Below are 25454 nucleotides of genomic sequence, written 5' to 3'. Positions count from 1 at the left end.
ACTTCAGACGGGCATGTATTTGTGCTTTCTTGAGCAGGGGGACCTTGCGGGCGCTGCAGGATTTCAGTCCTTCATGGCGTAGTGTGTTACCAATTGTTTTCTTGGTGACTATGGTCCCAACTGCCTTGAGATCATTGACAAGATCCTCCTGTGTAGTTCTGGGCTGATTCCTCACCGTTCTCATGATCATTGCAACTCCACGAGGTGAGATCTTGCATGGAGCCCCAGGTCGAGGGATATTGACAGTTCTTTTATGTTTCTTCCATTTGTGTTTCTTTCAATAATCACACCAACTGTTGTCACCTCCTCACCAAGCTGCTTGGCGATGGTCTTGTAGCTCATTCCAGCCTTGTGTACGTTGTTACGCACGCCTCTATGAAGAGGGAACGCAACACCCTGCTACAACTAAACTCTCCGTGAAGCGAAAAAGGTATGGACTGTAGGTGTGAGTAAGAATGACAAGCAGAATGTGGTACCGTTTACAAGGACTTTATTCCTTTACACAGTAATATGGGGAAAAGGGGCTGGACGGAACCAAAGCAAAGAAAGTAAATCTCAAAACCTCCCCCTCTCCTATCTTACCTGCCTACCCACTACTTACCTAATTTAGCACCACCTGGTGCCCTAACCAAAATACAGGGGGTGGTCCGCCCAGGTCTTACCTAGTGTGCCTAGACAGCGAATATGCTACGGGTATATGTATGCCCGCGGGCCTCTTGCCTAAGCACTCCCAAGGTGCCTTCCCCTTTTCCCCCTGGGAACAAATGAAACAGAATATTAAACCATTTTCAAACAAACTAACAAACGACATCAAATAAGCTCTATCTGAGCAACAAACTCACGAAATATACCAACTCTCAGCAAAATCTCTAGCAAAATCTCTCAGAAAATCTCTCTACAAAAAGCTCTCAGAAAATCTCTCTACAAAAAGCTCTCTACATAAAGCTCTCTACAAAAAGCTCTCCCTCCTGAACAGAACACTGGCATTTATATATCTTCAGATGGAATGGGTAATTGGAGACAGCTGCGTCTTGACGAGGGGGCGGGGTCAGCTCTCCAATTAGCCCTGGAGTCGACCAATCAGCTGCTTGAGGGATTTCCGGAAGCCATTTCCTGAAATAAACACATGCACAAACACAAACTACAACACATAAACTGGGGAACGTAACATACATCTACAATCTTGTCCCTGACATCCTTGGAGAGCTCTTTGGTCTTGGCCATGGTGGAGAGTTTGGAATCTGATTGATTGCTTCTGTGGACAGGTGTCTTTTATACAGGTAACAAACTGAGATTAGGAGCACTCCCTTTAAGAGTGTGCTCCTAATCTCAGCCTGTTACCTGTATAAAAGACACCTGGGAGCCAGAAATCTTTCTGATTGAAATGGGGTCAAATACTTATAGTCCATATACTCCATACAGGTATGGTTTCTGAGTTAATTGAGAAATTATCATCCCGTCGGGTTTAGGGTCATCCATTATTTTGGCTACCATGGCTTTGCCCTCATCCACAAGGCATGAATGGTCACTGAATGAGCATGAAAACTATGTAAAACAGATGCCATGGCCGTCTCAGTCACCAGATCTCAACCCAATTTAACACTTATGGGAGATTCTGAAGCGGTGCCTGAGACAGCGTTTTCCACCACCATCAACAAGACACAAGATTATGGAATTTCTCGTTGAAGAATGGGGTTGCATCTCTCCAATGGGGTTCCAGACACTTGTAGAATCTATGCCAAGGTGCATTGAAGCTGCCCAAGCGTTAAAATAGTATATTTTAATATATTACAAGTATACTAAAGTATACTTAAATATATGATCAAATAATATACTTTAAATACGAGATGTACTTTTCTAGTATTTTTGAAGTATGCTATAAATATGATATCATCACACTTCATTACACTTATTAAAAATGTAGTTTAAAATAATAGTTTTTCAGTCTTTTAGATAGTATACATTAAATACGCTATCATTACACGTCAATACACTTATTAAAAGTGTGCTTTAAATTAATTGTTTTTTTGTCTTTTAGTATACCATAAATATACTATCATCAACCTTCAATATACTTATTAAAAGTGTATAACTTTAAAAGTAATTGTGTTTCAGTCTTTAAGTATACTATATGCATACTAGGAATATACAAAAAAAGTGTCCCAATTTAGATCATTTTAATTGTATTTAATATACTTAAATGCTAATAAAATACAAATAAATTCACATTAAATTCACATTAAATGTATTTAAAATCTTCCAATTTAGATAATTATAAATATAAATTAGTATATTTATCACAGACCTATTTAAACATATTAAAATATATTAATGAAGCATGATTTAAGTATATTTAAATATATTTATTTGTGCTCATGTTGGCCCAACGCCCTATTGAGACACTTTATTTTGGCAGTGACCTGTAGTTTACATTACTGAAGCCAATACCACCTCATTAATCTGAAGTACAAAGCAAAGAACACAGAGTGCACATCCTGAGAAGGACCGTGTTGGAAAGGTTACTGAGTAATCAGTGGGGGAGTGGATTGGGGGGAAATAGTTGTTCAGTAATCGGCGATGTGATGTATTCGACTCTCCCGCCGATGGTGGTGTTGGCTGAGAAAGTACAGGATCTTCTCACACGGATCATCACCACGGGGAAACAGAGACTCATGTCTGTGTCCCTCCTCTGGTGATCACTGCCTTTCCTTATGTTAGGAAGGAAGCAATCTGGGAGCTGCTTCCTTTCATTGTGTGTATTTTTCCTCAAGTGAGAACAGGTCGACATCACTTACTGGTACTGAGACATGGGAATATGCTCCAGTAAGGTAAGCTCAAGGTAAGGCTGTGTCAGTGCCCTGAGGGATATCATCTGTAGTATGAGCTCTGGACTTCTGGAGGTGTTCTTATGGATAAGTTAAGTAACAACTCTTACGGATATTTTCATATGGAAACTGAGAGTAAAAAATAGGATTCAATTTCCTAAATGAACCATTGCAATAAAAAACCTACTTGTTGTACCTTAAAGAGCTGCATTACGTTGACTGACCTTATAACAAATCCATAATGGCAGCGAAAGACAGCTTCAATGCATTTTGGTCTACAGTTGCTAGAGTTGGTGCCAAGGTAATTCTCTAGGTGGCTTCGGCAAGCATTAGTACCAGCCCTGTGTCCTTCTACATGAAACCCATTGAATAGTTGAGTTGTGCATGCGCATAGTAAAAGTCCTGCCCTTTCACTCGACTTGGCAATGGGTTGTGCTAATGCCACCCACTGACAACTTTGCAATAGAACAGAGCACAGCCTTTTAGAGAGTCTTAGCCTGTTTAAACCGTTTTTATACATATACAATACACATTACAATGTCAATCTGAATGAATACTATAAGCCTATCTATCTACGACATTATTGTCCTATACATATCCTCCTTATCGTGATATCATCCACAGCTGTGTGGATAAATAGACCTTTATGAAACGGTTAACAATGAGGTATTGAGGTGGTTAGTAAGCTTGCAGCACAATGTCTCTGTATGGTGGCTGCTATGGCAGCTTCTTTATAGTGGCCCCCTCTAATGACATCCTGAGCCACTGTTCTGTTTGGCTGCCTGGCCCTGAATGGGGGCCTAGCTACTGTCTCACAAAACAGACCTGGAGCGCTGTCAAGCCAACACTCACTCCAGAAACACTTCCTAGGAAAGCAGCACTACAACATTACTCAGCCTCCCTCCCTCCCTAATCAAATTAAATCAAATGTAATTCGTCACACGCTTTGTAAACAACAGGTGTAATGCTTACTTATGGCGGCCTTTCCCAACAATGCAGAGATATAACATATACATAACAATAGAAATAGTGACACGAGGAATAAATACACAGTGAATAACAAATAACAACAAAGAGTAAAAATAACATGGCTGTATACAGGGAGTACCAGTACCGAGTTGATGTACAGGGGTATGAGGTAATAACATGGCTATATACAGGGAGTACCAGTACCGAGTTGATGTACAGGGGTATGAGGTAATAACATGGCTATATACAGGGAGTACCAGTACCGAGTTGATGTACAGGGGTATGAGGTAATAACATGGCTATATACAGGGAGTACCAGTACCGAGTTGATGTACAGGGGTATGAGGTAATAACATGGCTATATACAGGGAGTACCAGTACCGAGTTGATGTACAGGGGTATGAGGTAATAACATGGCTATATACAGGAGTACCAGTACCGAGTTGATGTACAGGGGTATGAGGTAATAACATGGCTATATACAGGGAGTACCAGTACCGAGTTGATGTACAGGGGTATGAGGTAATAACATGGCTGTATACAGGGTGTACCAGTACCGAGTTGATGTACAGGGGTATGAGGTAATAACATGGCTATATACAGGGAGTACCAGTACCGAGTTGATGTGCAGGGGTATGAGGTAATAACATGGCTGTATACAGGGAGTACCAGTACCGAGTTGATGTACAGGGGTATGAGGTAATAACATGGCTATATACAGGGAGTACCAGTACCGAGTTGATGTACAGGGGTATGAGGTAATAACATGGCTATATACAGGGAGTACCAGTACCGAGTTGATGTGCAGGGGTATGAGGTAATAACATGGCTATATACAGGGAGTACCAGTACCGAGTTGATGTACAGGGGTATGAGGTAATAACATGGCTATATACAGGGAGTACCAGTACCGAGTTGATGTACAGGGGTATGAGGTAATAACATGGCTGTATACAGGGAGTACCAGTACCGAGTTGATGTACAGGGGTATGAGGTAATAACATGGCTATATACAGGGAGTACCAGTACCGAGTTGATGTACAGGGGTATGAGGTAATAACATGGCTATATACAGGGAGTACCAGTACCGAGTTGATGTACAGGGGTATGAGGTAATAACATGGCTGTATACAGGGAGTACCAGTACCGAGTTGATGTACAGGGGTATGAGGTAATAACATGGCTGTATACAGGGAGTACCAGTACCGAGTTGATGTACAGGGGTATGAGGTAATAACATGGCTGTATACAGGGAGTACCAGTACAGAGTTGATGTACAGGGGTATGAGGTAATAACATGGCTGTATACAGGGAGTACCAGTACCGAGTTGATGTACAGGGGTATGAGGTAATAACATGGCTGTATACAGGGAGTACCAGTACCGAGTTGATGTACAGGGGTATGAGGTAATAACATGGCTATATACAGGGAGTACCAGTACCGAGTTGATGTACAGGGGTATGAGGTAATAACATGGCTATATACAGGGAGTACCAGTACCGAGTTGATGTACAGGGGTATGAGGTAATTGAGGTAGCTATGTACATATAGGCAGGGGTAAAGTGAATATGCAACAGGATAGATAATAGGCTGATCATTAGTAGCATCGTATTTACATTTACATTTACATTTAAGTCATTTAGCAGACGCTCTTTTCCAGAGCGACTTACAAATTGGTGCATTCACCTTATGACCTCCAGTGGAACAGTAGTGCATCTAAATCTTTTCAGGGGGAGGGGGGGTGAGAGGGATTACTTTATCCTATCCTAGGTATTCCTTAAAGAGGTGGGGTTTCAGGTGTCTCCGGAAGGTGGTGATTGACTCCGCTGTCCTGGCGTCGTGAGGGAGTTTGTTCCACCATTGGGGGGCCAGAGCAGCGAACAGTTTTGACTGGGCTGAGCGGGAACTGTACTTCCTCAGTGGTAGGGAGGCGAGCAGGCCAGAGGTGGATGAGCATTAGCAGCAGCGTATGTGGTGAGTGTGTGTTGGGTTGTCAGTGTATGTATGTGTGAGTGTGTGGGCAGAGTCCAGTGTGTGTTGGGTTGTCAGTGTATGTATGTGTGAGTGTGTGGGTAGAGTCCAGTGTGTGTTGGGTTGTCAGTGTATGTATGTGTGAGTGTGTGGGTAGAGTCCAGTGTGTGTTGGGTTGTCAGTGTATGTATGTGTGAGTGTGTGGGTAGAGTCCAGTGTGTGTTGGGTTGTCAGTGTATGTATGTGTGAGTGTGTGGGTAGAGTCCAGTGTGTGTTGGGTTGTCAGTGTATGTATGTGTGAGTGTGTGGGTAGAGTCCAGTGTGTGTGCATAAAGTCAGTCCTGGAGAGATAGTTCAAAAAGGGACAATGCAGGTAGTCAGGTCAGGGTAGCAATTTAGCAGGCTTGTTTAGCAGTCTTATTGCTTGGGAGAAAAAGCTGTTCAGGGTCCTGTTGGTTCCAGACTTTGTGGACTGATACCGCTTGCCGTGCGGTAGCAGAGAGAACAGTCTATGACTTGAGTGGCTGGAGTCTTTGACAACTTTTTGGGCCTTCCTCCAGGGAGCTTGGGCCCAGTGATGTACTGGACCATACGCACCACCCTCTGTAACGCATTGGTTCAGCTGTAGAACCTTTTGAGGACCTGAGGGCCCATACCAAACCTTTTTAGCGTCCTGAGGGGGAGGAGGCGCTGTCGTGCCTTCTTCACAACTCCGTTGGCGTGTGTGCCATGTTAATTCCTTAGTGATGTGGACACCAAGGAACATGAAGCTCTCGACCTGCTTCACTACAGCTCCATCGATGTGAATGGGGGAGTGTTCTGCCCTCCGTTTCCTATAGTCCACAATCAGCTCCTTTATTTGACTGACGTTGAGGCAGCGGTTGTTGTCCTTGCACCACACCGCCAGGTCTCTGACCTCCTCTCTATAGGATGCCTCATCGTCGTCAGTGATCAGTCCTACCAGCACCATGTCGTCAACAAACCTGAAGAAAGTCATGCACGGCCACACGGTCCCTCCGTCTGTGTGTTTGTCTGTCTGTGTTTATCAATCAGTCCCTGGGCCTGGGGACACTTTCAACCCACTGTGAGGCAGAGTAAACTTCTCTCTCTCCTCTTACAAGCTCTTTGGCCAAGAAGACAAAGTACCCCATCAGGGATATCCACACAGAGAGCTCCATATGGTCAAATATAGTAGAAATTCATATTTCAAACCACCCTCAACTGATTTCTGTTGACACCTTTATCAATTGGGTCAGGGAGGTATCTATGTGGTGCCATCTCCATAATTGTCTGCCAAATCTGTCACCAAGCAAAATCGTCCTGATTTAGTCTCAGCGAACATAGCACCTCTAACTCTGTTCAGAATTGTTATCATTGGCAGATACTATTGTAGAGCTAGCATTACGTACCTCACACCCCACATATTCCATTTAGAGAAATCTTTAATGCATGATAGATATAATTTATACCCATATGGACAAATATTTTGACAGTTTTGCAGGAGGGAATACTCTTCTGAGCCAAAAATCTGAAATACTGTATCAAATTTCTGAATCAGTGTCTCTTTTCAACGGTATATTATCTCAAGGTCTTAGGAATTTCCCTCCAGCGTAGCATAATCTATCTTATTGGTAATGCAGTTCAGAGCAACATCTGGAAATCAGGACCAGATGATCATAACATATTAATACATGTCCTGCTTAATGTAAAGAGGATCTATAGCCACACAAGCTATGGGCGGGCAGGTAGCCTACCAGTTAGAATGTTGGGCCAGTAACCTAAAGGTTGCTAGTTCAAAAACCTGAGTCGACAAGGTGAAAAATCTGACGATGTGCCCTTGAGCAAGGTACTTAACCCTTATTTGCTCCAGGGGTGCCGTACTGCTATGTCTGACCCCGTAAAAAAAAACATTTCACTGCACCTATATGGTGGTTGATAATAAAACACATCTATCTATGTATTCTGCTGCATGTTGGGATAGGATAGGAACATCAAATAAACCTGGTTGCAGTCAATCATACATATTGTCATATTATCTTTACATTTTTATTCAGTTGAAAATGTATATGTCTTATTTCTGTAGTTTAATAAAAGTAAATGCTTTATTGGTAATACATAAATGCTTGACAAATGCTTGACCTACTTGAAAAGTAAGACTAGAGCATTACTGTAAATATGTTCAACATGTGCACCATAATATAAAGACATAACGATTGATGGACTGACAAGCCTTTTAGAAACCTTTTAAAATACTAACATTTCCAAGTTGAACCTAAATTTAAATTTTGTATCTTCAACCTAGCCACAGATGTTCCTATACTCTACCAGATAACATCCATCATCTAGGTATCATGTCTCCCGCTGCCCCTACATACAGCTGTAGGATCTTAATTTGATCACTATGTTGCAGGAGAACATTCCTGAAATTTGAAATGCGTAGAGTATTTGAGGTTTAAAAAGGCTTCTGTAGTTTTTTAATTTCCAGTTTAAAATTTCAGACTTGATTTTATGAAAACATTTCCCAAAAATGTATCAACCCCTACAAAAATGTCCATGAATTATAATCTCCATAATAATTCACATTTCCCGTTGCCACAGGATTATTTTCCTGCTGTAGCAAACTGGCTCAAACTAAGATTCTATGTCTGTAATCCCCTTTCAAAACACAGACCCACTAAAAATATCTATAAACGTATCACTAAGCAACGTATCACAAAGGCAGGTTGTGTTCTTGGGCACAGGGACTATGGTGGTCTGCTTGAAACATGTTGGTATTACAGACTCAATCAGGGACATATTGAAAATGTTGAAAATGTCAGTGAAGACACCTGCCAGTTGGTCAGCACATGCCCGGAGCACACGTCCTGTAAATCTGTCTGGCCCAGCAGCCTTGTGTATGTTGACCTGTTTAAAGGTCTTACTCACGTAGGTTACGGAGAGCGTGATCACACAGTCGTCCTGATCAGCTGATGCGCTCATGCATGCCTCAGTGTTACTTGCCTCGAAGCGAGCATAGAAGTAATTTAGCTCGTCTGGTAGGCTTGTGTCACTGGGCAGCTCACGGTTGTGCTTCCCTTTGTAGTCTGTAATAGTTTGCAAGCCCTGCCACATAAGACGAGCTTCAGAGCCGGTGTAGTATGATTCAATCTTAGTCCTGTATTGACGCTTTGCCTGTTCGCAGGGCATAGCAGGATTTCTTGTAAGCTTCCGGGTTAGAGTCCCACACCAATAAAGTGGCAGCTCTACCGATTAGCTCAGTGCAAATGTTGCCTGTAAACCATGGCTTCTGGTTGGGGTATGTACGTACAGTCACTGTGGGGACGACGTCCTCGATGCACTTATTGAAAAAGCCAGCGACTGATGTGGTGTACTCCTCAATGCCATCGGAAGAATCCCGGAACATGTTCCAGTCTGTGATAACAAAACAGTTCTGTAGTTTAGCATCTGCTTCATCTGACCACTTTTTTATAAAACGAGTCACTGTTGCTTCCTGCTTTAATTTTTGCTTGTAAGCAGGAATCAGGAGGATAGAGTTGTGGTCGGATTTACCAAATGGAGGGCGAGGGAGAGCTTTGTTCACGTCTCTGTGTGTGGAGTACAGATGATTTAGAATTTTTTTCCCTCTGGTTGCACATTTAACATGTTGATGGAAATTTGGTAGAACTGCTTTAAGTTTCTCTGCATTAAAGTCTCCGGCCACTAGGAGTGCCACCTCCTTATACAGCTGACTGAGTGCTGTCTTAGTGCCAGCGTCTGTCTGTGGTGGTAAATAAACAGCCACGAAAAGTATATCTGAAAAATCTCTAGGCAAGTAGTGTGGCTTGCAATATATCACAATATGCTCTACTTCAGGCGAGCAAAATCTAGAGACTTCCTTAGATTTCGTGCACCAGCTTTTGTTTACAAATATGCACAGACCCCCCCACCCCGTCTTACCGGAGTGTGCTGTTCTATCTTGCCGGTGCAGCATATATTCCGCTAGCTGAATAGCCATGTCTTCATTCAGCCACGATTCCGTAAAACATGGGATATTACAGATATTACAGATGTCCCGTTGGTAGGATATTCGTGATCGTACCTCGTCTAGTTTATTGTCCAATGATTGCACAATGGCGAGTAATATTGACGGTAACGGCAGCTTTACACTCGCATTCTCCGGGTCATGACCAGGCATCCGGCTCTTTGTCCTCTGTACCTGCGTCGCTTCCTCTTGCAAATAACGGGGATGTTGGCCCTGTTGGATGTTTGGAGAATGACCTGTGCGTCTTGCTTGTTGAAGAAAAAATCTTTGTCTAATCCGAGGTGAATGATCGTTGTCCTGATATTCAGAAGCTCTTATTTTGCCGTAAGATACGGTTGCAGAAACATTATGTACAAAATAAGTTACAAATAACGCAAAAAAACACATAATAGCACAATTGGTTGGACTATCATGTAAGTATCATTTAATTGCCCAGTTGCATGTAAATACACTGCCTGCCCTCCAGGACACCTACAGCACCCGATGTCACAGGAATGTCAAAAAGATCATCAAGGACATCAACCAGCCGAGCCATGGCCTGTTCACAGCGCTATCATCCAGAAGGCGAGGTCAGTGCAGGTGCATCAAAGCGGTGACAGAGACTGAAAAACAGCTTCTATCTCAAGGCCATCAGACTGTTAAATAGCCATCACTAGCCAGCTACCACCCAGTTACTCAACCCTGCACCTTAGAGGCTGCTGCTCTATTTACATAGACACGGAATCACTGACCACTTTAATAATGGAACACTGGTCACTTTAATAATGTTTACATACAGTTTTACCCATTTCAAATGTACTGTATAAACTGTATTCTAGTCAAGGCCAACCTCTTCAACTATTTCTGTACATACACTATTCTATCCACATATTTTTCAGATATACTATATAATCTATCAATATACTGTCCATAATGTCAATACATCCCATCACACATAAAGTGCATTCGGAAAGTATTCAGACCCCTTGACTTTTTCCACATTTTGTTATGTTACATCCTTATTCTAAATTGGATTAAGTAAAAACATGTCCTCATCAATCTACACACAATGCCCCATAATGACAAAGCAAATGTTTGCACATTTATTACAAATAATAAACAAATTACACAATAAAAAACAGTATTCTGGGGAATAAGGATTGACTGACCTTCATGTCTTAAAGTAATGATGGACTGTCGTTTCTCTTTGCTTATTTGAGCTGTTCTTGCCATAATATGGACTTGGTTTTTTACTAAATAGGGCTATCTTCTGTATACCACCCCTACCTTGTCACAACACAATTGATTGGCTCAAACACATTAAGAAGTAAAGAAATTCCACAGCAAACTTTTAACAAGGCACATCTGTTAATTGAAATGCATTCCAGGTGAATACCTCATGAAGCTGGTTGAGAGAATGCCAAGAGTGTGCAAAGCTGTCATCAAGGCAAAGGACGGCTACTTTGAAGAATCTAAAATATATTTGGATTTGTTTAACACTTTTTTTGTGTGGGGGGGATTACTACATATATACTGTATTCTATTCTACTGTATTTTAGTCAATGCCACTCCGACATTGCTCGTCCAAATAGTTATACATTTCTTAATTCCATTATTTTACTTTTGGAATTGTGTGTATTGTTGTGAATTGTTACTAGTGCGCTGTTGGAGCTAGGAAGACAAGCATTTCGTTACACCCGCAATAACATCTGCTAAATATGTGTATGTGACCAATAAAACGTGATTTGAATTTTTTTTTAAAATTGGTTAATTAATGAATATAAAGTGTGACTGTTCATGTGTATCATGTCACCAGCCAGAGACTGTAGGTTTGGAATGACATATAAATATTTCTGAAGCACCTCCCGGCTAAAGCAACCCTCAGATGTGCGAGTGCTTTTAATTTATAAGAGACAGTTGGAAAACAAAGACAAATCAGTAAAAAAATAATTGACATTCAGTTGACATTCTGGCAGTCAACAGGGTTATGACAGTGTCATATGAGGTGGACATGTCAACACTGTACTTATAGTAGATGTCATGGTTCTGTAATGTGTTTAAGACAGATAAGGGCTTCTCAAGCTTTCTACCCAACTCTGGAAAGTTCTCTAACTAAAGTACAGTCTGAGCAAACATCCATTCACCAGAAAAAAACAGGCAAACAAAGAAATGTATGCATTTAAAGAAGTGAAATATCAGGGGCATATTTATTTAGCCAATGACTGAAAGAGTTAAAGGGGCAATCTAAGCCTCTAAACCTTCAAGCTGCATACTGGACCCTATTCCAACTAACCTACTGAAAGAGCTGCTTCCTGTGCTTGGCCCTCCTATGTTGAACATAATAAACGGCTCTCTATCCACCGGATGTGTACCAAACTCACAAAAGTAGCAGTAATAAAGCCTTTCCTGAAAAAGCCAAACCTTGACCCAGAAAATTTTAAAAAACCTAGCGGCCTATATCGAATCTTCCATTCCTCTCAAAAATGTTAGAAAAAGCTGTTGCGCAGCAACAAAGACAATGTATACAAAATGCTTCAGTCTGGATTTAGACCCGATCATAGCACTGTGACTGCACTTGTGAAGGTGGTAAATTACCTTTTAATGGCGTCAGACCGAGACTCTGCATCTGTCCTTGTGCTCCTAGACCTTAGTGCTGCTTTTAATCGCCACATTCTTTTGGAGAGATTGGAAACTCAAATTGGTCAACACAGACAAGCTCTGGCCTGGTTAGGTCTTATCTGTCGGAAAGATATCAGTTTGTCTCTGTGAATGGTTTGTCCTCTGACAAATCAAATGTAAATTTCGGTGTTCCTCAAGGTTCTGTTTTAGGACCACTATTGTTTTCACTATATATTTTACCTCTTGGGGATGTCATTCGAAAACATAATGTTAACTTTAACTGCTATGCTGATGACAAACAGCTGTACATTTCAATGAAACATGGTGAAGCCGCAAAATTGCCCTTGCTAGAAGCCTGTTTTTCAGACATAAGGAAGTGGATGGCTGCAAACGTTCTACTTTTAATCTTGGACAAAACAGAGATGCTTGTTCTAGGTCCCAAGAAACAAAGAGATCTTCTGTTGAATTTGACAATTAATCTTGATGGTTGTACAGTCGTCTCAAATAAAACTGTGAAGGACCTGGTCGTTACTCTGGACGCTGATCTCTCTTTTGACGAACATATCAAGACTGTTTCAAGGACAGCTTTTTTCCATCTACGTAACATTGCAAAAATCAGAAACCTGTCCAAAAATGATGCAGAAAAATTAATCCATGCTTTTGTTAGACTACTGCAATGCTCTACTTTTCGGCTACCCGGATAAAGCACTAAATAAACTTCAGTTAGTGCTAAATACGGCTGCTAGAATCCTGACTAGAACCAAAAATGTTGATCATATTACTCCAGTGCTAGCCTTCCTACACTGGCTTCCTGTTAAGGCAAGGGCTGATTTCAAGGTTTTACTGCTAACCTACAAAGCATTATGGGCTTGCTCCTACATATCTTTCCGATGTGGTCCTGCCGTACATACCTACCCTACGGTCACAAGATGCAGGCCTCCTAATTGGCCCTATAATTTCTAAGCAAACATCTGGAGGCAGGGCTTTCCCCTATAGAGCTCCATTTTTATGGAATGGTCTGCCTACCCATGTGAGAGACGCAGACGCAGACTCGGTCTCAACCTTTAAGTCTTCACTGAAGACTCATCTCTTCAGTAGGTTGAGTGTAGTCTGGCCCAGGAGTGTGAAGGTGAACAGAAAGGCTCTGGAGCAACGAACCGCCCTTGCTGTCTCTCCCCTCTCTCCACTGGGATTCAATGCCTCTAACCTTATTACAGGGGCTGAGTCACTGGCTTACTGTTGCTCTTCCATGCGTCACTTGAGTGGGTTGAGTCACTGTCATGATCTTCCTGTCCGTGGGTTGTGCCGTGGCGGAGATCTTCGTGGGCTCGGCCTTGTCTCAGGATGGTAAGTTGGTGGTTGAAGATATCCCTCTAGTGGTGTGGGGGTTGTGCTTTGGCAAAGTGGGTGGGGTTATATTCTGCCTGTTGGGCCCTGACCCCTCCTGTCTCAGCCGCCAGTATTTATGCTGCAGTAGTTTGTGTCGGGGGGCTAGGGTCTGTCTGTTATATCTGGAGTATTTCTCCTGTCTTATCCAGTGTCCTGTGTGAATTTAAGGATGCTCTCTCTAATTCTCTCTTTCTCTCTTTCTTTCTGTCTCTCTCTCAGAGGACCTGAGCCTTAGGACCATGCCTCAGGACTACCTGGCATCATGACTCCTTGCTTTCCCCAGTCCACCTGGTCATGCTGCTGCTCCAGTTTCAACTGTTTTGCCTACGGCTATGGAACCCTGGCCTGTTTACTGGACGTGCTACCTGTCCCAGACCTGCTGTTTTCAACTCTCTAGAGACAGCAGGAGCGGTAGAGATACTCTCAATGATCGGCTAAGAAAGCCAACTGACATTTACTCCTGAGGTGCTGACTTGTTGCACCCTCGACAACTACTGTGATTATTATTATTTGACCATGCTGGTCATTTATGAACATTTTAACATCTTGGCCATGTTCTGTTATAATCTCCACCCGGCCACCCCTCATAGCCTGGTTCCTCTCTAGGTTTCTTCCTAGATTTTGGCCTTTCTAGGGAGTTTTTCCTAGCCACCGTGCTTCTACACCTGCATTGCTTGCTGTTTGGGGTTTTAGGCTGGGATCCTGTACAGCACTTTGATATATCAGCTAATGTAAGAAGGGCTATTTAAATACATTTGATTTGATTTGATTTTGTGTAGCCTAAAAACATGGTCACAACTGTAATTATAGTATCATGGATGGTCAGTCCTTTTATCCATTGCTTTGTCCATGAGTTTAAGAGTGATTACATTTCTCCAGCCCCGTCCCTCAGTGGTGGGGTGAACACTTTGTTATTGTTGGAACTGCATAGTTCCCCTTTAAGTACTGCACATGTAATATTTTACTTATTCAAGATGGTTTAGATCCCAAATGTTTAGGTGCAATTAGTCTATAGAATCTGTATGATTTAGAGATGTGTGTATAATCACAGATTATGGTAAATAACGTTATACTGTAAGGGCTTGATTTCTCCTTCTGTGATGGTTGAACGGCTCAGCATGTCTTTGGCCAAAATATGTAAATATATGGAGTCAGCACTTCTTTTAACAGAATCATCTTATAACCTCCTGTGAGGACTGGTGGGAAACACAGCAATATAGTAATCCATCATCCTACATCTCATTATTATTGTCTATGTAAAGACAATTGCTCCTTATCATATTTCAAAGAGAGGCCGGTTCACCTATAGAGCTGCTTCTCCTTTAGAAGTGGTTAACTAGCTGCTTGGGTGGTGGCGTTCTGCTGAAAACGGATGATGGAGGAAACGAGGCTTAAAGGAAACATGACTATTGACAAAAGCTTTCGCATAAACGTTAACATAACACTGAGTCTGAACTCAAAATATGGAAAGTGTACTGGCGGAGTGTTGTTTCAACACGGCATCCTGTCATTGTAAGACTGGACTTGATGGAAGAAAAGAGGAAAAGCAAACGGGCCATCCGAATCAGGCTCTTGTTTGGTCTCTTCTTACAAAAATACATTCCATATGTTTGTCTTTATTTTCATGTTATAAAATACCACATTCCTATGGGTCATATACAGTACAATAGCGAAGAAACAACTGTTGCTTAGTGAAACTCTGCTGTTAAAATTGAAATATTATTGAATGTTGAATAAACGTTCCCCTTTAGTCATTCTAGTAATGAATGACCTTGAACTTATCATGCTCATATCAGCACAGACATAGGATATGTATGTCTTTATTTTCATGGAATTAAAAAATGTCACATTCTGGAAACTGTACAATGGTGAAGAAACACTTAGCAAAGCTTTGTTAAATATTGTTGAATATATCTTGACCTTTAGTCAGTTTAGGAAAGACGGACCGCCTTGTACTCATCACACTCAGAGCAGCCAATCAGTCAGACAGCTTCATGTGGTTCCAGCTACTGGTCTTTGAAGTAAGATTTCCTATAGACATCAGTTTATCTTTCTGGTACCAGGGCATACCTCACATTCATAAGAGGCCACCCATGAAGACCTTCATTTATGTATGTTTTGGTATAGGTGGTTGGGGGGTGAACTTAAATCCGGTGCACAATACATATATAGTACCGGTCAAAAGTTTGGACACCCCTCAATCAAGGGTGTCACGTTCTGACCTTTATTTCCTTTGTTTTGTCATTATTTAGTATGGTCAGGGCGTGAATTGGGGTGGGCAGTCTATGTTTGTTTTTCTATGATTTGGGGATTTCTATGTTTCGGCCTAGTATGGTTCTCAATCAGAGGCAGGTGTCATTAGTTGTCTCTGATTGAGAATCATACTTAGGTAGCCTGGGTTTCACTGTGTGTTTGTGTGTGTTTGTTTCCGTGTCTGTGTTTTTCACCACACGGTACTGTTTTGGGTTTCGTTCATTCCACGTTTATTGTTTTTGTATTCAGTTGTTCATGTGTACTATTTCTTATTAAAAGAACCATGGACACTTACCACGCCGCATATTGGTCCTCCGATCCTTTTCGCCTCTCCTCTTCGGAAGAAGAGGAGGAAATCCCTTACAGAAACACCCACCAACCAAGGACCAAGCGGCGTGGTAAAAGACAGCAACGACAGCAGCAGCAGCAGCAACAACAGCGGCCAGCATCACAGGACTCCTGGACATGGGAGGAGATATTGAACGGAGAGGGACCCTGGGCACAGGCTGGGGAATATCACCGCCCCAAAGCAGAGCTGGAGGCAGCGAAAGCTGAGCGGCGGCGATATGAGGAGGCAGCACGGCAGTGCGACAGGTACGAGAGGCAGCCCCCCCCCAAAAAAAAAAATGTTGGGGGGGAACACGAGGTGTGGGGCTAAGCCAGGTGAGCTCACTCCTAGTGCTTATTATAAGCAGCGCGTTACTGGTCAGGCACCGTGTTATGCGGTTAAGCGCACGGTGTCGCCAGTACCTACCCATAGCCCGGAGCGCTATAGGGCAGCCCCCCGAGAGTGTCATGCGAGTGTGGGCATCCAGCCAGGGCGTATGGTGCCTGCTCAGCGTGTCTGGTCGCCGGTACGCTGTTTCGGGCCAGGGTATCCTGCGCCGGTTCTGCGTGCTGTGTCTCCGGGGCGCTGGGAGGGTGCAGTGTGTCCTATGCCTGCGCTCGTGCTGGGCAAATGTGGGAGTGGAGCCTAAGGGAGTGGTGCGCGTAGTAGGCACTAGATCTCCCATGCTTACCCACAGCCTGGTTCAACCTGTGCCTGCACTCTGGAGGGTCCGGGCTAGAGTAGTTATCCAGCCTGGGGAAGTGGTGCCAAGGCTGTGCACCAGAGCTCCAGTGCTACCCCACAGCCCGGTCCTTCAGGTGCCTCCTCCTAACACCAAGCCTCCCGAAGGTCTCCCCAGCCTGGTGGTTCCTGTGGCCGGAGTCTCCCGCCTGTCCGGCGCTGCCGGAGTCTCCCGCCTGTCCGGCGCTGCCGGAGTCTCCCACCTGTCCGGCGCTGCCGGAGTCTGAGGCGCCAGAGCCCAGAGGCGCCAGAGCCCAGAGGCGCCAGAGCCCCTCTGTCCCGAGCTGCCCCTCTGTCCCGAGCTGCCCCTCTGTCCAGTGGGGTCATTTAGAAGGGTTGCCATGGTTAGGAAGCCACGGAGGCGGACAATGAGGCGGACTAAGACAATGGTGAAGTGGGGTCCGTGTCCCGCGCCAGAGCCGCCACCGCGGACAGACGCCCACCCAGACCCTCCCCTATAGGTTAAGGTTTTCCGCACCTTTGGGGGGGGGGGTACTGTCACGTTCTGACCTTTATTTCCTTTGTTTTGGCATTATTTAGTATGGTCAGGGCGTGAGTTGGGGTGGGCAGTCTATGTTTGTTTTTCTATGATTTGGGGATTTCTATGTTTCGGCCTAGTATGGTTCTCAATCAGAGGCAGGTGTCATTAGTTGTCTCTGATTGAGAATCATACTTAGGTAGCCTGGGTTTCACTGTGTGTTTGTGGGTGTTTGTTTCCGTGTTTGTGTTTTTTCACCAACGGTACTGTTTTGGGTTTCGTTCATTCTACGTTTATTGTTTTTGTATTCAGTTGTTCATGTGTACTATTTCTTATTAAAAGAACCATGGACACTTACCACGCAGCATATTGGTCCTCCGATCCTTCTCGCCTCTCCTCTTCGGAAGAAGAGGAGGAAATCCCTTATAGAAACACCCACCAACCAAGGACCAAGCGGCGTGGTAACAGACAGCGACGACAGCGGCAGCAGCAGCAGCAACAACAGCGGCCAGCATCACAGGACTCCTGGACAAAGGGTTTCCTTAATTTGTACTATTTTTTACATTGTATAGTAATAGTGAAGTCATCAACATTATGAAATAACACATGTAATCATGTAGTAACCAAAAAAAGTGTAAAACAAATCAACATATATTTTATTTTTCAGATTCTTCAAAGTAGCCACCCTTTGCCTTGATGACAGCTTTGCACACTCTTGGCATTATCTCAACCAGCTTCCTAAGGCAGTCACCTGGTAGGCATTTCAATTTACAGGTGTTAAAAGCCTTGTTAAATGTTAATTTATGGAATCTCTTTCCTTCTTAATGCGTTTGAGCCAATCAGTTGTGCTGTGACAAGGTAGGGGTGGGATACAGAAGACAGCCCTATTTGGTAGAAGACCAAGGTCATATTATGGCAAGAACAGCTCAAATAAGTAAAGAGAAACAACCTTCATTAAGACATGAAGGTCAGTCAATCCGGAACATTTCAAGAACGTTGAACATTTCTTCAAGTACAGTTCCAAAAACCATCAAGCGCTGTGATGAAACTGGCTTTCATGAGGACCGCCACAGGAAAGGAAGACCCAGAGTTACCTCTGCTGCAGAGGAGTACATTAGAGTTACCAGCTTCCGAAATTGCAGCCCAAATAAATGCTTCACAGAGTTCAAGTAACAGACACATCTCAGCATCAACTGTTCAGAAGAGACTGAGTGAATCAGGCCTTCATGGTCGAATTGCTGCAAAGAAACCACTACTAAAGGACACCAATAAGAAGAAGAGACTTGCTTGGGCCAAGAAACCAGAGCAATGGACATTAGACACGTGGAAATCTGTCCTTTGTTCTGGTGAGTCTAAATTAGAGATTTCTGGTTCCAATCGCCATGTCTTTGTGAAACGCAGAGTAGGGGAACGAATGATCTCCGCATGTGTGGTCCCCACCATGAAGCATGGAGGAGGAGGTGTGATGGTGTGGGTGTGCTTTGCTGGTGACACTGTCAGTGATTTATTTAGAATTCAAAGCACACTTAACCAGCATGGCTACCACAGCATTATGCAGCGATGCAGCATCCCATCTGGTTTGAACTTAGTCCCACTATCATTTGTCTTTGAACAGGACAATGACCGAACACACCTCCAGGCTGTGTGAGGGCTATTTGACCAAGAAGGAGAGTGATGGAGTGCTGCAATAGATGACCTGGCCTACACAATCACCCGACCTCAACCCAATTGAGATGGTTTGGGATGAGTTGGACTGCAGAGTGAAGGAAAAGCAGCCAACAAGTGCTCAGCATATGTGGGAACTCCTTCAAGACTGTTGGAAAAGCATTACAGGTGAAAGTACTTCCGGGTTGGAGCGATCTGGTCGCATCCGCGCTTCGGTCTGCAGGTTGTATAACTTTTTCATTACATTTCATTACATTTCATTATAGTACAACGGTCTGATTTGTCTAATCTTAGCAATTTCCTCTTAGCTAGCTACATAGTCGTCGTTGTATCAAAGATAATTGCGTAATTATCGTATTTCGTCGTCTCCTATCTGTCGTCTCCTATCTGTCCAACACGTTCACCGTCTACCGTAGCACTGTAGTAACTATCACACTCAACTGAACGTCTTGATTAGTGTAGTGTTAGCTAGCTACATAGCTAGCTACATAGTTGTCTTTGCTGTCTTCGTATCCAAGATAATTGTGTAGCTTAGAGTGTGGAGTCTTAGAGTGATAATTGCGTTATTATCGTATTTCGTCGCCCTCCTATCTGCCTAGCAGCTAGCCAGCTAGCATACGTTCACCGGCTACCGTAGCACTGTAGTAACTATCACACTCAACTGAACGACTTGATTAGTGTAGTGTTAGCTAGCTACATAGCTAGCTACATAGTTGTCTTTGCTGTCTTCGTATCCAAGATAATTGTGTAGCTTAGAGTGTGTAGTCTTAGAGTGATTATCTTAATTCACCGAGGTCAGCTAGCCAGCTATTTTGTCGTCCTTAACGTAGGAGACACTCCTAGCTAGCCAATAGCCAGCCAACGTCTACTGAATAGAACTTTCGCATTCCGGTCGCATTCCGCGTCGCTCCACAGGTAGTATCACTTTTTCATTTCATTTCATTACAGTCCCAACGGTGTGATTTGTTTGATCGTAGCTAGCTACATAGCTAGCTACATAGCCGTCTTTGTTTCAAAGATAATTGTGTAGTCTAGAGCGATTTTCTAGGTTAGCTAGCCAGCTATTGTCGTTCTCCTAACGCAACGTAACGTAACCAACACTGCTAGCTAGCCAGCTAGCTCCCGATAAGCAGCACTGTAGAAACTTCACACTCAACGGTACGACTTGATTAGGGTAGTGTCAACAACGCAGCTAGCCTACCCCAGCAGTACTCTATCATTTTAATCATTTTAGTCAATTAGATTCTTGCTACGTAAGCTTAACTTTCTGAACATTCGAGACGTGTAGTCCACTTGTCATTCCAATCTCCTCTGCATTAGCGTAGCCTCTTCTCTAGCCTGTCAACTATGTGTCTGTCTATCCCTGTTCTCTCCTCTCTGCACAGACCATACAAACGCTCCACACCGCATGGCCGCAGCCACCCTAATCTGGTGGTCCCAGCGCGCACGACCCACGTGGAGTTCCAGGTCTCCGGTAGCCTCTGGAACTGCCGATCTGCGGCCAACAAGGCAGAGTTCATCCCAGCCTATGCCTCCCTCCAGTCCCTCGACTTCTTGGCTCTGACGGAAACATGGATCACCACAGACAACACCGCTACTCCTACTGCTCTCTCTTCGTCCGCCCACGTGCTCTCGCACACCCGAGAGCTTCTGGTCAGCGGGGTGGTGGCACCGGGATCCTCATCTCTCCCAAGTGGTCATTCTCTCTTTCTCCCCTTACCCATCTGTCTATCGCCTCCTTTGAATTCCATGCTGTCACAGTTACCAGCCCTTTCAAGCTTAACATCCTTATCATTTATCGCCCTCCAGGTTCCCTCGGAGAGTTCATCAATGAGCTTGATGCCTTGATAAGCTCCTTTCCTGAGGACGGCTCACCTCTCACAGTTCTGGGCGACTTTAACCTCCCCACGTCTACCTTTGACTCATTCCTCTCTGCCTCCTTCTTTCCACTCCTCTCCTCTTTTGACCTCACCCTCTCACCTTCCCCCTACTCACAAGGCAGGCAATACGCTCGACCTCATCTTTACTAGATGCTGTTCCTCCACTAACCTCATTGCAACTCCCCTCCAAGTCTCCGACCACTACCTTGTATCCTTTTCCCTCTCGCTCTCATCCAACACTTCCCACACTGCCCCTACTCGGATGGTATCGCGCCGTCCCAACCTTCGCTCTCTCTCCCCGCTACTCTCTCCTCTTCCATCCTATCATCTCTTCCCTCTGCTCAAACCTTCTCCAACCTATCTCCTGATTCTGCCTCCTCAACCCTCCTCTCCTCCCTTTCTGCATCCTTTGATTCTCTATGTCCCCTATCCTCCAGGCCGGCTCGGTCCTCCCCTCCCGCTCCGTGGCTCGACGACTCATTGCGAGCTCACAGAACAGGGCTCCGGGCAGCCGAGCGGAAATGGAGGAAAACTCGCCTCCCTGCGGACCTGGCATCCTTTCACTCCCTCCTCTCTACATTTTCCTCCTCTGTCTCTGCTGCTAAAGCCACTTTCTACCACTCTAAATTCCAAGCATCTGCCTCTAACCCTAGGAAGCTCTTTGCCACCTTCTCCTCCCTCTTGAATCCTCCTCCCCCTCCCCCTCCTCCCTCTCTGCAGATGACTTCGTCAACCATTTTGAAAAGAAGGTCGACGACATCCGATCCTCGTTTGCTAAGTCAAACGACACCGCTGGTTCTGCTCACACTGCCCTACCCTGTGCTCTGACCTCTTTCTCCCCTCTCTCTCCAGATGACATCTCGCGTCTTGTGACGGCCGCCCGCCCAACAACCTGCCCGCTTGACCCTATCCCCTCCTCTCTTCTCCAGACCATCTCCGGTGACCTTCTCCCTTACCTCACCTCGCTCATCAACTCATCCCTGACCGCTGGCTACGTCCCTCCCGTCTTCAAGAGAGCGAGAGTTGCACCCCTTCTGAAAAAACCTACACTCGATCCCTCCGATGTCAACAACTACAGACCAGTATCCCCTTTCTTTTCTCTCCAAAACTCTTGAACGTGCCGTCCTTGGCCAGCTCTCCCGCTATCTCTCTCAGAATGACCTTCTTGATCCAAATCAGTCAGGTTTCAAGACTAGTCATTCAACTGAGACTGCTCTTCTCTGTATCACGGAGGCGCTCCGCACTGCTAAAGCTAACTCTCTCTCCTCTGCTCTCATCCTTCTAGACCTATCGGCTGCCTTCGATACTGTGAACCATCAGATCCTCCTCTCCACCCTCTCCGAGTTGGGCATCTCCGGCGCGGCCCACGCTTGGATTGCGTCCTACCTGACAGGTCGCTCCTACCAGGTGGCGTGGCGAGAATCCGTCTCCTCACCACGTGCTCTCACCACTGGTGTCCCCAGGGCTCTGTTCTAGGCCCTCTCCTATTCTCGCTATACACCAAGTCACTTGGCTCTGTCATAACCTCACATGGTCTCTCCTATCATTGCTATGCAGACGACACACAATTAATCTTCTCCTTTCCCCCTTCTGACGACCAGGTGGCGAATCGCATCTCTGCATGTCTGGCAGACATATCAGTGTGGATGACGGATCATCACCTCAAGCTGAACCTCGGCAAGACGGAGCTACTCTTCCTCCCGGGGAAGGACTGCCCGTTCCATGATCTCGCCATCACGGTTGACAACTCCATTGTGTCCTCGTCCCAGAGCGCTAAGAACCTTGGCGTGATCCTGGACAACACCCTGTCGTTCTCAAATAACATCAAGGCGGTGGCCCGTTCCTGTAGGTTCATGCTCTACAACATCCGCAGAGTACGACCCTGCCTCACACAGGAAGCGGCGCAGGTCCTAATCCAGGCACTTGTCATCTCCCGTCTGGATTACTGCAACTCGCTGTTGGCTGGGCTCCCTGCCTGTGCCATTAAACCCCTACAACTCATCCAGAACGCCGCAGCCCGTCTGGTGTTCAACCTTCCCAAGTTCTCTCACGTCACCCCGCTCCTCCGCTCTCTCCACTGGCTTCCAGTTGAAGCTCGCATCCGCTACAAGACCATGGTGCTTGCCTACGGAGCTGTGAGGGGAACGGCACCTCAGTACCTCCAGGCTCTGATCAGGCCCTACACCCAAACAAGGGCACTGCGTTCATCCACCTCTGGCCTGCTCGCCTCCCTACCACTGAGGAAGTACAGTTCCCGCTCAGCCCAGTCAAAACTGTTCGCTGCTCTGGCCCCCCAATGGTGGAACAAACTCCCTCACGACGCCAGGACAGCGGAGTCAATCACCACCTTCCGGAGACACCTGAAACCCCACCTCTTTAAGGAATACCTAGGATAGGATAAAGTAATCCTTCTCCCCCTCCCCTTAAAAGACCTAGATGCACTATTGTAAAGTGGCTGTTCCACTGGATGTCATAAGGTGAAAGCACCCATTTGTAAGTCGCTCTGGATAAGAGCGTCTGCTAAATGACTTAAATGTAATGTAAATGTAGGTGAAGCTGGTTGAGAGTATGCCAAGAGCATGCAAAGCTGTCATCAAGGCAAAGGGTAGCTACTTTGAAGAATCTAAGTTTAACACTTTTTTGGTTACTACATGATTCCGTTTGTGTCATTTTATAGTTTTGATGTCTTCACTATTATCCTACAATGTAGAAAATAGTCAAAATAAAGAAAAACCCTTGAATGTGTAGGTGTGGCCAAACTTTTGGCTGATACTGTATATATTTGTTTTTATTTATTTAACGTTTTTTAAACTAGGCAAGTCAGTTAAGAACAAGTTCTTATTTACAATAACGGCCTACCCAAAAAGCAAAAGGCCTCCTGCGGGGATGGGGGCTGGGATAAAAAAAATAAAAATAGAAATACAAATTTAGGACGAAACACACATCACGACAAGAGAGAAACCACAACACTACATAAAGAGAGACCTAAGACAACATAACATGTCAGCAACACATGGTAACACAGCATGGTTTCAACACAACATGACAACAACATGGTAGCAACACAACATGGCAGCACAACATGGTAGCAGCACAAAACATGGTACAGTACAAGCAACAATACAACATGGTGGGGACAACAATACACCACGCAAAGCAGCCACAACTGTCAGTAAGAGTGTTCATGATTGAGTCTTTGAATGAACAGATGGACTGTCCAGTTTGAGTGTTTTTTGAAGTTTGGTCCAGTCGCTAGCTGCAGCAAACTGAAAAGAGGAGCGACCCAGGGATGTGTGTGCTTTGAGGACCTTTAACAGAATGTGATTGGAAGAACGGTTGTTGTATTTTGAGGTTGAGGGCTGTAGTAGGTATCTCAGATAGGGGGAGTGAGGCCTAAGAGGGTTTTATAAATAAGCATCAACCAGTGGGTCTTGCGTCCAGCCATACTCCCAAGTAATTGTATAAGGTGACTACCTCAAGTGCTAAACCCTCAGAGGTAGTAATCACACCGGTGGGGAGAGGGGCATTATTCACACCAAATCAAATTACCTTTGTTTTGGAGGTGTTCAGAACAAGGTTAAGGGCAGAGAAAGCTTGTTGAACACTAAGAAAGCTTTGTTGTAGAGCGTAAAATAAATATATATATATTATTTTATCAATTTTACTGAGAAAACCCAGTAATCGCCCTTTTGTCACATTTGGGCCTACACTGCAAAATAAACTAAAGGTTACGGACTTCACCTGTCGGTGTGTCTGTGGTGATGAACTGGTTTATTCCCATGATACCGGAAATGAACGCAAACTGCACTAAAACTAACAATGCACTTGTGGTTCAGTGTATGTGAATAATCACTGTCTACTTTAACAATAAACCCTGAACCCGGAGAATGTGAAAAGGGTGAAAAGGTCCAATTGTATTCTATTTTTCAACTCCTTTATTTATCCAGGTGAGTAGGGTTGCACATTCTGGTGACTTACTCAAAGTCTACTTGTTTTCGAGAAATCCCGGTTGAATCATTAACCAAATCAGGAGGGACCAAGCGGGAAATCTGGATTCCTCCAACAAGCATTTCCAGTTCCTGAAATTTTGCAACCCTAATGCTGACTGAGATAATCATGTATTCTTCTAGAAAGCCCTGACCAAGAAGTAGCAGTTTAATATCTAGGGCCAAAGAAGAATCACAGAAAATGTCCTAGGGTGGATTCTTTGTACAGTAAATAGGAAGTAGAGATCAATTACTGTAAACGTATAATGTCTGGTCAATGTTAAATGCACATATTTTGAAAATGGTTCATCATGGTTTGTGTGCTCCTTAATTCCTTTTTTTTTTTGTT

The 25454-nt window shown here is 44.4% G+C and overlaps 1 long non-coding RNA gene across 1 annotated transcript; it reads left to right on the top strand.

Annotated features, from left to right (window-relative positions):
• The first annotated feature begins 11054 nt into the window (after positions 1-11054).
• On the top strand, positions 11055-16322 carry LOC135565697 (uncharacterized). The gene is made up of 2 exons (XR_010461800.1): positions 11055-13732; positions 13994-16322. It is a non-coding gene; the product is annotated as an uncharacterized LOC135565697 (long non-coding RNA).
• The last annotated feature ends 9132 nt before the right edge of the window (positions 16323-25454 follow it).

Source organism: Oncorhynchus nerka, linkage group LG9b, assembly GCF_034236695.1.
Source record: "Oncorhynchus nerka isolate Pitt River linkage group LG9b, Oner_Uvic_2.0, whole genome shotgun sequence".
Taxonomy (NCBI): domain Eukaryota; kingdom Metazoa; phylum Chordata; class Actinopteri; order Salmoniformes; family Salmonidae; genus Oncorhynchus; species Oncorhynchus nerka.
Note: the sequence above shows the minus strand (reverse complement) of the source record. Positions and strands in the feature narration are given on the sequence as shown.